We start from the raw sequence: 16251 nt of genomic DNA on the forward strand, positions 1-16251 counted from the left end.
CTTCGCGATTTTCAGTCTTTTAGCATCGATCTGGTTCTTATGAAAATTCAATCAGTTCAACTGTAATCGTATGGGCAACTTGTGCATAGTTAATGTTCTGCGTCTACGACGGCTACTCAAGTGTTTAAACTTAATTGCAGATGTGACATTCTTCAATTGGGCCTTTAACTCTTTCGCGGGAAGTACAGTTCACTCAAAGTGATCATATTTCAAGTTATCGATGAAACCCTTGTCTTCGACCGAGTGTTTAAATCTTTCATCGAAAGCCCATTTTCTTTGATACTATTGTTTCGGTGAATAGCCCATGTTGAGAAGCCACTTTCAAGACTCATCGAAACCATTCTTTCATCGATAGACCTCCTTTTCGATAAGTCACTCGCAAGTTTCATCGAAATCATTCTTTCGATGAGTTTCTTTCTTCGGTGAGGGCCCATGTATGTTCATCGACATTCCTTTTTCATCGATATCCTCCTTTATCGATGAAACACCTTTGCTTTTGTTCGACATTATGTCATCGATGAAAACTTGGTTTCGATGAATGTTTTATGAGTTTCTTCGGTAATGATATTCCTTCGAAATTACTTTTGCCTTTCTGCCTTTTGATAAAACTTAGAGTATCAATGAGTGATTTTCTACATTCATCGAAAGTGACTTTTTGCCGAAATACTTTTGTTCGGTGCTTTACATGCCTCATTTCGATGAAAATACTCTTTCGATGAAACTTCTTTTGCAGTGCTCGATACAATTTGCTGGCCGAAAACATCTTTCAGTCTTCACGCCTATGGGAATATACATTTTTTATATATTTTTTATTTTCAAATATAGTGTTCAACAGGACCTTGATAGTGACATTGTCAACACTATGGATTCTCATGCAATCACTGTAGCCATGACACCCCCACCTAAAGTAACTGGAGGAACAACTAGTTTAAATACAACTCCCAAATGGTTAACTACTTCAGTAAGAAAGAAACGAAGCTTCATCCCAGTGTCCATCCCAATCCAACACATGGTGGTCAAATACATGGAGAAGGGTCCCAAACAGAAGAAGTTCAAAACAACTGCCAGATTGGATGTTGATGAAAAGACCGGGAGGTGGGTTGCTGAAATTGCTTCTTATAAGCCCAAAGATGAGAATAAGGAAGTAAATGCAAAGGATTTTGAGGTCACCAAAGTGCATCTCAGGAACATGAGAAGGGACTCTGATAATCACCTTTTCCAAGTGTTGGCTAAGAAGATGCTCACCAGGTCAGAAAAAGATGGACAAGAGAAAAGAAAATTGAAATGACATACCAAGATTCTAGCTCAATTCATTGATAGGATAGGCTGTTTTGGAGCACTTCCCATATCGCATGCTTCATAAATTTTTGACCCTACTTCACCGGAGAACAATAAATTGATGAATCAAGTTCAGGGAGCCTAGAGCATCGCAGGGGCCATAGAGAAATGGATTGAAGGAGTGATTAGAGATGGTGAAAAATATATTACAAACTCCAAGAAGCTATGCGATGAAATGCAAAACCTCACTGTGGAGATTCAAAATTAGATTGTGCCATGGGAAAAGGAAGAGCATAAATGGGAAAATGTATTACCCATGCTCACCAAGATAGAAGAATATAGAGCCTCAAAGTTTTTAGCAGAAAATTCAATTAAATTGGTAACTGATGAGTGCCAGCTTTTCGTATTGAAGAAAACTATAGCGTGGCGGGTAATTACATTCAAGTCTGTGATTTCTGATGCCAGGGCCTCTATTTACAAGCTTCAAGAACTTCAGTGTAGCTTGGTCAATGACAATAAAGTGGTTAACCCAAACCATGATTGGCAACTGTGACTTTGTGGGTTGAACACACAGGACGTGGTAAAGGCATTTAGGCTGCACATGGAGAAAGTTAAGGCCAAAGACAACTGCACTCCCTAAGATATAACACAGATCGCCTGAATTGAGTCCATGACATTCATTGGTAACGATCAGTTACCTAAGCATGTCGAGAAAATGGTGAAACACAGGTGGGACAAAGAAGCCGCAAAAGAAAATATCAATGCCATGAAAAATCCAAGTCAGTCTATAATTCAGGAGCTTGCAACCGCCCACGATGCCCAAAAAAGTGGGGGAGAGGATGACGATGGAGAAGAGGCATAGCATGATGCTAATGCTTTGTTTTTATTTTATATGCTTTGCATAACCTTGCAATGACTTCGGGACATTTATCCCCTAAATACTCTGTTGGTTTTTATAATTGTTTCAGAGGAGGTCGAGTTTTTAGGGAGACCTCCTCTGTTCTTTAAAAGACTACTATAAATTAGATTAAGATAGATAGAGAAAGGGTTAGAAAATATACTAAGATTTTTAGAAGTTTTTAGTTTGGTCTGAAGGAAGTGATCAAGTTTTTCAGAATCTGAACTTGGAAAGAACTTATGCATGTATTGTTATGTCTTTGTTGCATGAAATACATATATAAACATCATATGCATTTTGAGGTGGAAAATATTTGAGTTTGAATCCGTGGAGTGGTATTTCTTTGCAAATATTAATCTAATCAAAATGTCTGTGATTACCTTTCCAATGATGGATGTTGTTATCAATTTGGCACTTCTTTCTATGTTGTTTGGAAAGATATTTACTTGAAAAGAGACCTTGTTTCTCTTGTTTATTCTTAAGAAGTACTGAAATCAGTGTTATTAAACTTTGCTTTGATTTCTTCTGATATTCGTGGTGAAGCGCTTCGTAAAAAATTATCCTGAAATATTTTATATATTGCCTGGCCTCTCATCAAAGAATTAAGTAGGCAGCCTTACGTTCTTTCAGGTTAAAAGCATAATAGTTTATTTAGTTAGATTATTCCCTGAATAACTCATGGAGGGAGCTGTACCTATCTAAAATTTAGAGGGAAGTGATGTATGTCACACTTACCCAATTGTTTAGTTGAACTTTTGTCTTTCAAAGGGGTAGCAGAGCTTAGAATCAATTCAATTTAAAGAAAGACAAAATTTGTTCACTAACACCTTGAAATGCCTAATGAGTCATCTTCATCTTCATCATTTTGTTGTAAGACTAATGGCTTTGCCAGTTCAGAAGATGTTACATTAACAATTATTTTTCCTTGTTCTTTCTTTGTTTCTTGCTCAGATGACTGAGTACCAATGTTTGCATTAGATTCCTTCTAAATATCCTGTGAAACCGGTGGGGATTGGTGTTTCTCAGGTTCATCTTTTGCTGGTGGAATATCCACTCCTTGTTGAGTTGTTGGTTATGTTGGAAATGTGCCTCGAATTAACTTGACTTGTGTTCAGACTGATCGGAGTAGCCTATCCCGATGGAACAACTGTCGGTGTGACTCTTGTTGATGGGCCAATGGAACCCTCTTCTTGTGATCACGTGTCAGGTGAGCAAGTCCGAGTTGATCCAACGGTGGTCGCTAGGTCACGATGGGAAACTTCTCGTTATAATATCCATCGTGACCCAACGAAAAAGAAGAGCTTCATTCTAGGCGGTTAGTGAGGCCGTGCTAAGGTGGTAGGGAAGAGACTTCAGAGCCAATCAGGGAGTGACATGTGGCATAATTGAGTGGCCTAGGTGAGATAAGGGTCGTGCAAATTGAGAAGATCCAACGACAGATCCAAGGAATATCAACGATGGAGTAAAATTCTTGGACTATCAGCGACTGTCGCTGTAGAGAGGTTGTGAGGTGCCTGTAATGTGATCCATCAAGACATGGAAACCAAGTGGTGGGACCCGATAGGAGAGTGGCTAAGGCGAGTTAAAGGTTGAGCAGATCGCAGATGATCAGACGATGATGACAGAAGATCTGACGGTGGTCACTAGGCCGTGATGAGAAATTTCTCGTTAGACTTTCCATCGCAACCCAGCGACAAAGAAGAATTCTGGCAGTGAGTCTATGACAGACTGGCAAAGATGTGAGCTAGAGGTCAAGAAAGTGGAGTAGAGACTGACTACGAGTGTGCACTCGAACCAAAGTCCAAAAGATAAAATCTTGGACATTGAAGATGGTATTGTCAGTGTATATGAATATGAACTGACCTGACTTCCTAATGCATGTGGGATATTATGTTTCTCATGAATGCAAATCGATGCAGATGGTTAGACTTCAAACTGTTGGTGCAGTTGGTTAGATGAACTATCGACAATCTGATATATGAAGCCATTGGATAACTATGGTGAATGTAATTGATAGCGTGAGTCGATTGTAGTGTCTAGTTCATGAGAATCTGAGAATGAATACCTATAGTTGCAAACTGAAACTTTATTGTAAATTCATTTACTGGAAATAAAGTGTTTCAACTGTTGGTGGTGGGTTTTTTTCCCGAAAGGGTTTTCCTACGCAATTCTTGGTGTTTTGTCTTTGTGTTGATTCTATGTGTTTTGTCTATGTTATTCTTAACATTCTGTAAAAATTTTAAACTACATTCTTGCATGATCTTCCCTATTAATTGACATTAGGAAGGCATTTCTGCACTGTGCTTTCCTTACAAGTGGTATCAGAGCTTGGCCCATTTTATTATCCTTGTTGGGTAGGGTTGGTTTTTTGTTTCAGTTCTATTTTAGTGGGAATCTTGCAGAGTGTCTACTTGTTTGTTTTACAGGTTAAGATGGCGAGCACCTGAGGGCGCATAGACATGGAGAAGTTTAATGCTTCTAGTTTTGAACTAGGGAAACTCAAGATGAAAGACTTGTTTTTTGACCAAGACCTTTGGATTGCTATGTCTGGGAAGAAACCTACATGCATGAAGCAATAGGATTGGGAATTAGCTAACCGGAAGGCGAGACCTTTGGATTGCTATGTCTAGGCAGAAACCTACATGCATGAAGTAATAGGATTGGGAATTAGCCAACCGAAAGGCAAGGGGTCTAATAAAGCTATGTCTTGCTGATTTTGTTTTGTTAAACGTCCATGAGGAGAAGACTGCACATCTTCTTTGGAATAAGTTGGGAGATATTTATCAAGGCAAGTCCTTGGTGAATAAAATTTTCTTGAGGAAGAAGTTGTACTCTCTGAAGATGGATGAAAGAAAACCATTAGTAGACCACTTGAATGCATTCAACATGGTTCTTGCATAGTTAACTTCTATTGGTGTGACCATTCAGGAAGAATAACGTTGCATGTTGTTGTTGTGTTCATTGCCTGACTCTTGGGATCACTTAGTGATGGCTATCGGTAGTACTATGACCCAGTTCAAGATGGATACTATGGTTAATACTCTTTTGTTAGAAGAAATGAGAAAGACGTCTTCTGAGATGACAAAAGATGCTCTATCTATTCGAGGTAGATCGAAGGACAAAGATAAGAAGAAAGGAAAGAAGGCCAAGTCCAAGCCTCAAGAGAGATCAAAATCTCCAGGCAAGAAGTCAAAGGTGAAGTGCTGGAACTGTGGGGAAAAAGGGCATATCAAAAAGGATTACAAGGAGGAGGAGAAGAAGAATAAGTATTCTGACACTGAATCTTCTCAAAGTGATACAAATGCATTTGTAGTAGCCCTGGTAGTGCCTACATCATATGATACCTGATTAGTACATTCTAGCGTATCTTTTCACATGACCTCCCACAAGGAGTGGTTCTAGAAGTATGAACCGTATGTTGGTGGAAAGGTATACTTGGCTAGTGATTCTACATTGGAGATTGTAGGGAGAGGCAAAATTAAAATTCAATTCCCAGATGGTAGAGTGAAGGGGATCAATGGAGTTCTTCATATACCAGGTCTGGCAAGAAACCTTCTCTCTGTAAGTAAACTTCATGATGCTGGAGTACAAGTTACATTTGTATCTAGTGGTTGCAAGATGACTAGGGGTTCCATTGTATTGGCAAAGGGTGATCGCATTGGTACACTGTATAAGTTAAATGTTGAACCTATATGTTGTAATGTAACCTCTAAAAAGTTTGTTAAGACAACTATAATGATGCATAATGTTAATTCATTGGAAGCTAAAATTCTTGCTGAGAAAACAATGCTCTGGCATAATAGGTTAGGCCACATAGGTGAAAAAGGTTTAAAAGCTTTGAAGAATAAGAATCTGGTTGAAGGTCTAGATGATTGTAGTTTTGAGTTTGATTTCTGCGAACACTGTATATATGGAAAACAAAACCGTGTTTAGTTTTATTCCAATTCTCATAAGTCTTCTAACATTCTGGATTATGTTCACTCTGATGTGTTTGGTCCAATGGATGTTCCTTCTCTATCTAAGTCTAAGTACTATGTATCTTTTGTAGATGATTATTCAAGAAGGGCATTTGTGTACTTTCTTAAAAGTAAATCAGAAGTGTTTAGTTGGTTTAAGGAGTTTAAGAACCTTGTTGAAAATCAGACTAGGAGAAGGATTTAATGTTTAAGAATAGACAACGGTGGTGAATACTATAGTGCAGATTTCGACAAGTACTGTGTTGATCATGGAATTAAGAGACATAAGACTGTACCTTACACTCCACAACAACATGGAGTTGCTGAAAGGTTGAATCGGTCTCTAATGGAGAAAGCAAGAAGCATGTTGATCAGAGCTGGGCTGGAACAAAAATTCTAGGTTAAAGTAGTTGCTATAGCGTGTTACCTCCTGAATCTTTCTCCTACTTCAGCATTGGTTGAGAAAACACCTATGGAAGCATGGTCTGGTAAGAAACCTTATTTAAGGCACCTTCGTGTTTTTGGTGCAAAGTCATATGCTCATGTGCCTAATGTTAATAGATCTAAGTTGGATAACAAAGTTGTTAAATGTATCTTCATTAGCTATGAAGTTGGTGTGAAAGGATACAAACTTTGGAATCCAGTGACTAGTAAGGTTATGTACAGCAGAAGTGTGATTTTTCAAGAGCTGAAACCTATGTCACTAGGTCACAACATAGGAAAGCAAGGAGATGATGAGGTTGAAATTCCTCCAGCTAAGGAAGAATCTCTAGAGATACCTGAAGATGAGGAGAGTTCAAGCAGTTCAAGTAGTTCTGAAGAAGAACATGATGATGAGCCTCATGTTGAACCTCAAGAAGCCTCAACACCAGAGTTGAGAAGATCTACTCGAGAGAGGTGGAAACCTAATAGGTATACACCTAATAAGTACAGTCACTCTATATTGAATGTTAATTGTACTTATGTTTTACTTGTAGATACTGATGAGCCTATGACTGTCAAAGAAGCTATTAAGATGCCTGATTCAGATTCATGGTTAGAAGCCATGAATGATGAAATGTCATCATTCGATAAAAATGGAACTTGGGATTTGGTGCCATTGCCTAAAGGCAGAAATCCTGTAGGCTGCAAGTGGGTTTTCAAAAAGAAGTATGGTCTAGATGGCAACATTGACAAGTACAAAGCAAGATTGGTTGCAAAGGGGTATTCTCAGAAGGAAGGTATTGACTATGGAGAGATGTTTTCTCCTGTAACTAAGTTGACATCTATCAGATTTCTCTTGTCACTTGTAGCAACATATGATTGGGAGATTGAGCAGATGAATGTGAAGACAACGTTTCTTCATGGTGATCTTGAAGAAAAGATTTATATGTCTCAACCTGAGCACTTTTTGGAAAAAGGTAAAGAACATTTGGTATGCAGACTCAAGAAGTCTCTATATGGTTTGAAATAGTCTCCTAAAATGTGTTATCAAAAGTATGATACATTTGTTTTGTCCTTGGGATTTGTGAGATCAAAAGACGATCATTGTATTTACTACAAAACTGAAGGTGTTGGGATTCTTATCATAGCTTTGTATGTAGATGACATGTTGTTCATATGAAATACAAAAGGTATGATCTCATATTTAAAATATTAGTAGGAGCAACAAATTACATTCTAGGAATGGAGATCAAAAGGGATAGATCTAAGAGGAAAATTTGGCTCAGCTAGAGAAAATATATAACCAATGTTCTTGACAGGTTTCATATGTCTGACTGGAAATCACAGGTTGTTCCCATATTGGAGGGAACTAAGTTGTTTGTTTTTGACAGTATGAAATCTCCAAAAGAGATAGAAGACATGAAAAGTGTACCTTATGCAAATGTTATTGGCATCTTGATGTATGCTATGATCTGTAGAAGACCATACATTGCCCAACCAGTGGGAGTACTTAGCAGGTTTATGTCGAATCCAGGAAGGCCGCATTGGGATGATGTAAAGAGGGTGTTTAGATATCTGAAGGGAACTTCAGATTTTATTATGTGCTATCATGGTCATTCTGATGATTCAAAGAAAACTCTCAATGTATGTGGTTTTGTGGATTCTAATTGGTCAGAAGACATAGACAGCAAAAGATCCACTAGCGGATATGTTTTTGTCATGAATAGTGGAGCAATTAGTTGGATGAGCAAGCGACAATCTGTAGTCGCTTTGTCCATTACAGAGGTAGAATACATGGCGACCACACATGCTTGTAAAGAAGCGGTCTGGCTTAGGTGTTTGAATTCAGATATTGGTTTTGATGCAGGGCAGGTTGAAATTTAGAGTGACAGTCAGAGTGTCATATGTTTGGCAAAGAATCCTACTTTCCATGCCAGATCGAAGCATATTGATGTTCAATATCACTTTGTTCATGACATGGTGGAAGATGGAAAATTTATTCTTAACAAGGTAGACACTCTGGAAAATGTTGCAGACGCCTTGACGAAACCTGTGAGCACTCACAAGTTTAGGTGGTCTTCTAATTCTATGGATCTTGATACCCATGTTTCTTAGTAAAATATGGAATGGTAAGCAGTCCAATGAATTCCTTGTCAAGTGGGAATTTGTTGGAAATGTGCCTTGAATTAACTTGACTTGTGTTCGGACTGATCAAAGTAACCTATCCCAATGGAACAACTGTCGATGTGACTTTTGTCGATGGGCCAATGGAACCCTCTTCTTGTGATCAAGTATCGGGTGAGCAAGTCTGAGTTGATCCAATGGTGGTTGCTAGGTCGCGATGGGAAACTACTCTTTAGAATATCCATCACGACCCAGCGACAAAGAAGAGCTTCATTCTGAGCGGTTAGTGAGGTCATGCTAAGGTGGTAGGGCAGAGACTCCAGAGCCAATCAGGGAGTGACACATGGCATATTTGAGTGGCCCAGGTGAGATAAGGGTCCTGCAAATCGAGAAGATCCAATGAAAGATTTGAGGAAGATCAAGGATGCAGTAAAATTTTGGGACTATTAGCTGTTGTCACTATATAGAGGTTGTGAGGTGCCCGAAATGTGATCCCTTGCGACATGGCGACCAAGTGGTGGGACCCGACAGGGGAGAAGATAAGGTGAGTTAAAGGCTAAGTAGATCATAGATGATTAGACGACTATCATAGAAGATCTAACGGTGGTCGCTAGGTCATGATGGGAAATTGCTCGTTAGACTTTCCATTGTGACCCAGTAACAAAGAAGAATTCTGGCGGCGAGTCCGTGATAGACTAGCAAAGATGTGAGCTAGAGGTCGAGCAAGTGGAGTAGAGACTGACTACGGGTGTGCGCTTGAACCAGAGTCCAAAAGATAAACACTTGGACATTGAAGATGGTCTTGTCAGCGTATATGAATACGAAATGACCTGGCTTCCTGGTGCATGTGGGATATTGAGTTTCTCATGAATACAAACCAATGCAGATGATTAGACTTCAAACCGTTGGTGCAGTTGCTCAGATGAACTGTTGACAATCTGATATATGAAGCCATTGGATAACTATGGTGAATGTAACTGATAGCGTGAGTCGATTGTAGTTTCCAGTTCATGACAATATGAGAACAAATACCTGTAGTTGCAGACTGAAACTTTATTGTAAATTCATTTACTAGAAATAAAGTGTTTCAACTGTTGGTGGTGGGTTTTTTTTTTCTTGAAAGGGTTTTCCCACGTAATTCTTGGTATTTTGTCTCTGTGTTGATTCTATGTGTTTTGTCTATGTTATTCTTAACATTATGTAAAAATTTTAAACTGTATTCTTGCATGATCTTCCCTGTTAATTGATATTAGGAAGGCGTTTCTGCACTGTTCTTTCCTTACAGGCTCCTAAACTGAAGTAACCTATAAGACAGTGATCACGGGTGGATACATATCAGGTGCAATGATGTCCTCAGATAGATCAATTGTGTCCTAATTATCATCAATAACATGGATAGTAGTGTCATCCTTCCTCTCATTAGCTTGCACATATGTATCCATATTAGGTATATCATCATTATTTTCTTCATCCTTAGAAGAACGTATGAGCACTTCCATCCGTTGGATGCTACAGGCTATCTGATGGGTTTCAGTCTCAATAATTTGTCTCTTTCCACTAAGTAGCTTCAATCTTCTTTCTTTGAAAGAAAATTGAATTGTGTACTGATCAACTAAAGTACTTATTTCATCCTTGGATAATTTAGGAAAATATTACACAAATATCTCATTTATAATTTTTTTTTTTCCTTTATAGCTTCCTCCCATTTATTCAAAAGAATAGTGTACAAAGAATTAGAGATGTCTTTTTCAAGATCATGTGGTAATATATTGTAATGACACAAATGATTGATTACTTGTTATATAATTTTCTCCTTCTCATCTTTAGTGAAGGAATCAAAATGTTCTTTGACATTGTCAAATTTGTTTCTCCCCAATGTTTTCATTGTTCTTTCAAAGTGGGTTTCAAGTTTATAAGTTGAGATATCAATAGGCACAGTTTCCTTTGGCACATTTTTCACTAACTTTTCTACTCTGTTGGTAGCTTTCATCTTCTTAGGTTCTTCTTCAATGTCAGTTCCTTCGTATTCTTCTTGAAGAATTAACTTTCAACCTCGTTTATTTATCTCCTTTTTCATACACACCTTAGGTTCTGATTCCTTTTTGTTTTGGACACTCCATGTCATTCTGGTACTTTTCATCATCAGAGGTGCATCCTCAGCTTTCTTTTTCTTACCTTTACTGCTTGTGGTTGAAGAAATACTTATTCCATCTTGTGCAGTCTGTTCTTTCACTGAACTCAATTTTGCCTTCTTTTTATCTACTGGAGAGGCCAACATGTTATTGGCATAGCTAATGAATAAGTTATAGTTAACCTCATAATTCATATCTTCCATTTCTTCCTTTCTAGGCTCAATTGCCTCCATTAAACAGAAAACAATGGTAACTGTGAAAACAATGTCCTTGGAAAATTGTTTGACCACATCCTCAGGCAATCTTAATCTCATGCTCATCTTCTTTTGAAATTCATTGAAGTATTTGTTCATAGTGGCAGAGAAAGTATTCCTTACAGCCTTGATGTTGTTCTTGATCTGGGCGGATACCGGTAGATCCTTAGACCATTCAAGATCTCTGATTCCCGGTAGAAAATTCTGAAAATAAAAGAATATCCCGATCAATAACTATCCATATTTAAACTTTAGGCTATTGTCCTTATTGATAGATTGTATATTTAAAAACAATTGGCTCCTTATGGCCTCACAAAGGTCATAATCTACATTTTCAGCTATCATCTTGTAAGCAGTATGCACTGTTGTTGATGGAACACTATTCATTCAGCTAGAGTAGAATACTCGATTGCCTATGACCATAGCTACTAATTTTACCATTGGGTCTCTGATATTGTTAATAGAGAAGGCACGACCATCAACGGTTGAACCGGTTAGGGTATTTACTGTATCTTTTAAAATGCATCTCAACTGAGGACTTCACTAGTTGAGTGAAAACTAGTTACGGCCTGAATGGCTTCCTTGATTATGGTATGAGTACTCTCTTAGTACATGTTCTCCCCATGAACTCTACTCAAGATAATTCGGATATGCTCTTCTTCAAAATCTTCAAGGAAGTAAGTTGCGTTATGAAAACCTTTCTCAAAAACCCTAATATACTCTGTTTGAATTTTCTCGTTTTTATCATAAAGTGATTTCAACTGAGAATATATTGACAGTGACCCTAAATCCTCAATTTTGCAGTCAATGTAGCTAGACAAATCTCCTTTTACTACGACACCGCTAGGAACTTGTGACAAAGCATTATAAGACTATGCTTTTACAACTTCCATAGGTTCTAACGTGATCATCAATTTCCCTACCGACTTAGAAGATGATGCCATTCTAGATAAACTAGATTACGAAGCAAGATTATCAAGAAATACCTTATTTCAGGCGTTGCTTCTTTTACCGGTTGTATGCCCAAGTGTACACTAGTTTTGTCTTCTCCAACCTTCAAATTGGCTTGATTACTCAAATCTCAATGTGACTTCGATTAAAATCAGCTAATAATCTTTACTTAGCTCTGCAAACGCTCAAAATTCCTTTCTCGAATGAGTTAGGGTAAAAATAACAAAGTAAAAACTTGCTTTTATTCTTTTTACCAACTGCAATAAACACTCTCCCGTTAGGGTTACAAACCCGAATTACACCGCTTAAGGAAAAACCGGTTGATAACTAAATAATAGAAAGTTATCAAAATTTCATGCTTTTGAATTCTCTTACCACTTATTCACTTCAAGGGGTCCGAAGGTGGGTTTACCGTTATGCTCCCCTTAGCCATATGAAAAGGCTTAATTCACCGATGTAGGATTTTGTTCACTGGGTGAAGGAATAGCTTGTTCTTCGAGTGAATCATCACTCTTCTTCTTCCAAGTTTGATTCATTTCTTCTCTTGTTTCTTCAACATCAACCTTTTGCTTGCCTTTCTGATCTTTAGAAGGGTTGACCGGTTTTCTCTTCCTAGATCTACAAAAAAATTCCAAGTGTCCCAATTTATGACATTGATAGCAGGCCATACCAGATGATTTCCAAGGTCCTGCATTACCTCTCCCAGTTCTTCTTCTACAATTCATAGCCACATGACCAAAGTTTTTATAGATGGTGCATATGAGATTTGTTATCTTTTCCATCTCAAATGGACTAAACTGGTTGTTGTGGGGTCTTTGCCAGTTCATATTTCCCCGGTTATAATAATTTATCATCTAGTTTCCATTTGGTCTTGGATACATGTGAGGCACATGATTATTTGCTCCATATCTGCATTCAACTAATCTATGTCCATACATTTTTCATGTGAAGCAATGACCTTAAAATTTATTAGACACATACCTAGCATTAGTATTGTAGCTTGCATTTCTGTTAGGTTTGTCTCTACAAACATTTGCAGTGTGACAAGGTTTATGGCAAACAAAACAAACAGGTTTAAAGACCTCCTTACCAGTAGGTTTCTTGACCTTAGGAGCAGATTTGTTCTTAAGAGTGTTACTCTTTGTACCAGATGATTCTCCTTTCTTCAATGTATTAAAACCAAGTCCAGAGGTATCACCTTTCATCCTTTGAGATTGGATTTGTTCATCTAGCAAGGTAGAACTCTTGTTGAACTTTTCTAGTTTCTCATTAGCTTTGGTGAGCTTCTTGGTGAGGTCTTCATTATGTTTTGACAGGCTCTCTCTTAGAGATGATAGTTGTAAATTCCCTTTTTCTTCTCTTTCTACAACCAAATGCTCATGCATACTGACATTTTCTCGCTTGATCTTGGCAATCTCTCGATCTCTTTCCTTGTTAAGATCTTCAGCTATTCTTCTAGCTTCCAGTTCCTGACTCATGTGGATAGTCAAGCTTTCTAACTCTCTCCTCGGATTTAGCTTCTCACTATTTAACTTTTCAACTTCCTTGGCTAAAGAATCAATATTGGCCTCATCTAAAGAACTGTTATCAGATATTTCCAATAGTTGTTCAGTTAGCTCTCTCCTTTTGACTTGTGAAGCTTTTAGTTTCACCCTAAGTTTTTCAAGCTCATTTCTACTAGCTTCAAGCTCTTTGGCCATCTCAAAGTAGCTCATGTCCCCCATGGTGGTTGCAAGGCTCCCTTCTAAGCGATTAGGCTTTAGAGAAGTTAGGCTCTGATACCAATTTATGGACTTGAAAAGAACCGAGAGGGGGGGTGAATTAGTGACACAAAAAAAAAACTACTTCAAACAATAACTAGTAGATGAACTTACCAAAAATTTTAAACACAATGCATGCAATCCAAAATGATATAAAAACAACCACAATAAGTAAAACATCCACCATAACACAAATGTTTGTCCTTGGAAAACCCAAATAGGTAAAAACCACGGTGAGATGGAACTCGCAAGTTCACTATCTACAATCATAGATAACTAACTGGTTAAGGTCTACAAAGTTCTCTGCTAGGAGCGAATCTTGTTAGAGATCCCAAAGCTTGATTAAAAGCTATACCCTGTAAAAGGTAGTACCCTATTAGGAGTAACCTCAATAGAGGATTTCTGAATCCAAACTAATGGATCACCCTGTTAGAGGATTTGAACAATGAAGCTTGTTAGAGCTTACCCGGTTAGAGGATTTTAATTCTGATGTAATTGTTAGAAGACAACAAGATTTGTTTAATCTGTCTGAGTAACACAATACTTGCTTGATCAAATCCTTTTAAGCATATTCAACACTGCTTCTCAACATACTCTGCAACTTAACACTTTTTCCTTTGCACATAACATATCACTTTCACTCATCTAAAAAATAATTCATTGTGATGTCAATAAATAAACATTTAGACTTCATGTCGGACTAAAGAAATCATAACACAATTTCCTAGGTGCAGTGTATCTGGTCTAGTGATCATAACTCATCACAAAAATATCACCAAAACTTGTTGATGGTGATAACTCATCACACAATCTATGAATACTAGTTGGAACACTTAATACCGGTTACAGTTAAATTGCTTATCCTTGATGCTTTTGAGATAGTCTCCACTAGATCTTCATATTGATGCTAAGACATGTATAACCAAGTGGTTATCTCCATGCATATATCGGTTGTCACCAAATACCAATTAGAAACAAACCTCTAGTATACCGATTGTAGTATAAACAACTTGAAGTCATACCAGTAGACAATATAAACATATGTGTGTGTATGTGTTTCATCAATGACAACATATGATGAATTCATTACAATCATCATCAAGCCAACAATTTGTGTGTAAGATTGGGATGGGTAGGTTCCCTTCCAAATGATATTATATGTTTATTGCATTCATGGCCAATCTCAAGTAATTAAAATATGTTCTCTTGTCTATGGATATTATTTTCCATCCCAATATGGGAATTTTAGAATGAGCGTGATCAAAGCATTTTCCTAGGCGAAGAAATGTGCTTATCATCCTTTCTTAATAAAGTTGAAGTAGTTGTGCTAGAGGTGACCAATAGTAGGGATATAGATCCCCAATTTTTCAATGCAAAATTCACTAATAGGGATGAAAGCATGAGATGTCAGTGGTATGGTTTGAAGATCCCTGAAGAAATAGACTTAGATGGAGTTGATTCTCAGAGGCTAAGGGAGGAGGCAATTTGGAAAGCTCCTTAGTTAGATGGTTTAAATTGAATTTTCATGGTGTATTTAAGGGAAATCCAGGGATATCAGGGGGAGGCTACATTATTAGAGATGGATATGGAAGGAATATTTGCAGATTAGCAAAACCATTAGCTAAAGGAGCAAAGAATGAAGCAAAATTTTAGGCCCTCATTTTAGGTTTGAGAAAGGGAATAGATATAATGATTGGAAATTTGGAAGTGTGATGCAGAGAATCATGGACCCTCCCACAATCACACTGCAACTATTCATTCTTTCTTCTTCAAATTCAACTCTTCTTGTTTCACCTTCCTTCACTAGGCTTCACCAAGGTGCCAAATAGATCTCTCAACCTTACCAACTTGTTCCAACACTTCCTAGGGTCTCTACATACCCTATTCCACTTTTCCCAATAGGATTCACTCACCCTATCAACTGGTTCTCTCACAAACCCTTACCTGAGTCCCTAAATAGGTCAATCCCTAGTAGCCCTATTCAGCGGGTAATTTAACTTTTATCAAAATAATTACAAAAAACTTGACAAATAAATTGCATATTTGGATACCCTTTTCCAAGATCTGTAACATATTCCAAAACCAAGTAGGACTCCTTTGGGTCATTTCCCCAAACCAGTACCCTGTCACCCTTGAACTAGGCCTAATTAGGCCACTTTTACAAAGAAACCATCCTAAGAACACAATCCCAAGAGTTCTAACCCAAAAATGTCTTTCTTCCTAGTGCCAAACCACATATTTTCAAGGTTTTATTAGGTACCACATTCATCTACCCACTCAAACACAAAACCTTTATTTAGAAGCCTACAAACTAGGGCTTTCTCAATCTCTCCCTTGCAATCATTTATCGACCCAATCACAGGATCTAACACCATCCATACAACATTTATAAACACAATCTAACATAAAATGCCACCCTTGTTCAAATAAATTTCTCAATCCAATACATGGCACCTCCAATGTTTGCATTCACAC

This window comes from Cryptomeria japonica, chromosome 2, assembly GCF_030272615.1.
Source record: "Cryptomeria japonica chromosome 2, Sugi_1.0, whole genome shotgun sequence".
NCBI classification, from domain to species: Eukaryota; Viridiplantae; Streptophyta; class Pinopsida; order Cupressales; family Cupressaceae; genus Cryptomeria; species Cryptomeria japonica.